Raw genomic sequence first — 2,500 nt, 5'->3', positions numbered from 1 at the left:
ATCACTGTCGTGCTACCCTCGTAACACCTTTCGACGTACTCAATAAAGCAATCCGGCAGGCCATGAGCCCTCAGCACGGGGCGGAGGGCAGCATGGTCCACCGAATCGAACGCTTTAGAGACGTCGATCGATGCCACAAAAACAGAGCGACAGGAGCGGACTGCGTCGGTGAGAGCAGTGTCCAGGATGAAGGTGTTTTCCAACATCCCATCCCGAGGGATGAATGCCCGCTGACGTTCGTCCACAGCACATGCACGCATCAGGCGTGACGCGAGAACCTTGTGAAAGGTCCGCGCCAACACCGAGCAGAGCGTAATGGGGCGAAAGTCAGCGGGGGATGTTGGTGCAGCCGTTTTGGGGAGAAGTGACGTCCGGGCGCGAAGCAGACGCTCGGGGAGGGCGCGGGCCAGGAGGAAGAGGTTCAAGAGTTTCACCAGGACTTCATGCGGCAGGCGCCGCAGCTCCGCTGGAGTCAGGCCGTCCGGCCCGGCCGCCGATCCCCTGGGCGGCAAGGCAGCAGCGACCTCCTCACGTGTGACCGGCCCCCATAGGCACTCAGGAGCGACAGGCTCCGAGTGCGGGAGAAGGCGGTCACGGATGAAGCCAGCGGTGGAGATCGGCTTCTTCGTGAAGAGGTCCGCCCAGAAGTCCAGCAGACCGGGGATGTCGGGTGGCGGCTGCAGCAGGGTGCCGTCCAGCAAGCCGCGCACGCAACGTGCACGCGACCTGCGGAAGGCGTCCTGTGTCCGCGCGAACTCCAAGCGGCGCCGCTTGCGCTTCTGCAGCGGCGGGGCGGCAGGCGGCCGCTTGGATGATTGGCGCGGCCGCTGTGCCCTGGTGATCGACCTCTCCCCCCTGGACCCGACCGACGCAAGGGCATCCGGGAGCATGCCCAGGATGACATCAGGCGGCGTGCCCCGCCCCAGACCAATGACTCGATCCAGAGCAGAGAAACGCTGGGCGGAAGCAGGTAGCCCCGCCAGATGCTCCCAGATGGCGGCGTCAGTCGGCCCCTCCGGCGGCGGCCCGGTGGTGTCGGCCGCGAAGTCCTCGGCTGCGTCGACGGGCGGCGCAGCGGCCTCGCCCGCGTCAGGCAGCGAGCTCGCTGCTCCCCGGCGGGACGCCGGCTCTTCCCCCCGACCGATCTCAAGCGCCTCCATGAATTGGCGGACAAGCTGCTTGTGGGCAGCTTGCCGCCGTCGGCACTTGATTGCCTCAAGCGTTCGGTCGGGGAACATCCTAATAAGCTCTTGATTAACGAAGAAGAACCGGGCGTCCCTCTCAAGGAACAGTTCGGCCTCTGCCTTGGCGAGCGACAGGACTTCTTCCTCCGTCCACCTCGCGCGATGCCTCTCCGTCACGATCTCAGCGTTGGCAGCCGCAAGGTGTTGGCGGCGGCGATGGACCCCGAGACCGTTCTTCGTGGTAAAAGTGCGGTGGCACTCACTGCAAGCAAAGGGAGCTACACAAACTATCGCATTTTCGTTACGGCCGGTTGGCCGGATAGGTGCTGGGGTAGCTGGGGTGGCACCTTCAGCGGAAGGGCCACCATCTCTTGTTTCTTGTAGGCTGCCCCCAACTATAAAGGGATAATGCGAGGGGGGGCTGGTAACCCCCCCAAGCCCCTGGTGCGGTCTTCCACTCTGCGAAAATCAGCGGGCCCACGAGAAGGGGAGAAGACAGCAGGAGAGGAGAAGCTAAGAGGGCTAGGCCCATGTATTGCGCATCACTCTCCCTGTAACTATAACCCAAGGAAGGCACCTCGCAGCAGCAGCACGACTACATCAAGACCGCACTTCGAAAAGCCAACTCCGGATGCAGCCACACCGCCGCCACTTGGCCACCTTAAGAGAGTCATAGTTACTCCCGCCGTTTACCCGCGCTTGCTTGAATTTCTTCACGTTGACATTCAGAGCACTGGGCAGAAATCACATTGCGTCAACACCCGCTAGGGCCATCGCAATGCTTTGTTTTAATTAGACAGTCGGATTCCCCCAGTCCGTGCCAGTTCTGAGTTGATCGTTGAATGGCGGCCGAAGAGAATCCGCGCACCCGCGCGCCCCCGGAGGAGCACGCTAAGGCGGACGCGGCCTCGCAGCAAGGAAGATCCGTGGGAGGCCAAGGCACGGGACCGAGCTCGGATCCTGCACGCAGGTTGAAGCACCGGGGCGCGAACGCCGCGCAGGCGCGCGCATCCTGCACCGCCGGCCAGCACGAGGCCGACCAACGGCGAGAGCAGACCACGCCCGCGCTAAACGCCCGCACTTACCGGCACCCCTACGGCACTCACCTCGCCCAGGCCCGGCACGTTAGCGCTGACCCACTTCCCGACCAAGCCCGACACGCCCCGATCCTCAGAGCCAATCCTTATCCCGAAGTTACGGATCCAATTTGCCGACTTCCCTTACCTACATTATTCTATCGACTAGAGGCTCTTCACCTTGGAGACCTGCTGCGGATATGGGTACGAACCGGCGCGACACCTCCACGTGGCCCTCTC

General features: G+C 63.2%; 1 pseudogene; it reads right to left on the bottom strand.

Moving 5' to 3' along the window:
- Positions 1 to 2,500, bottom strand: part of LOC126475592 (large subunit ribosomal RNA) — a 7,936-nt pseudogene that overhangs the window by 3,208 nt on the left and 2,228 nt on the right.

The sequence above is a fragment of the Schistocerca serialis genome, chromosome 4 (genome assembly GCF_023864345.2).
Source record: "Schistocerca serialis cubense isolate TAMUIC-IGC-003099 chromosome 4, iqSchSeri2.2, whole genome shotgun sequence".
In the NCBI taxonomy this organism is placed as follows: Eukaryota; Metazoa; Arthropoda; class Insecta; order Orthoptera; family Acrididae; genus Schistocerca; species Schistocerca serialis.
The sequence above is the reverse complement of the archived record's forward strand: the minus strand, read 5'-3'. Positions and strand labels throughout refer to the sequence as shown.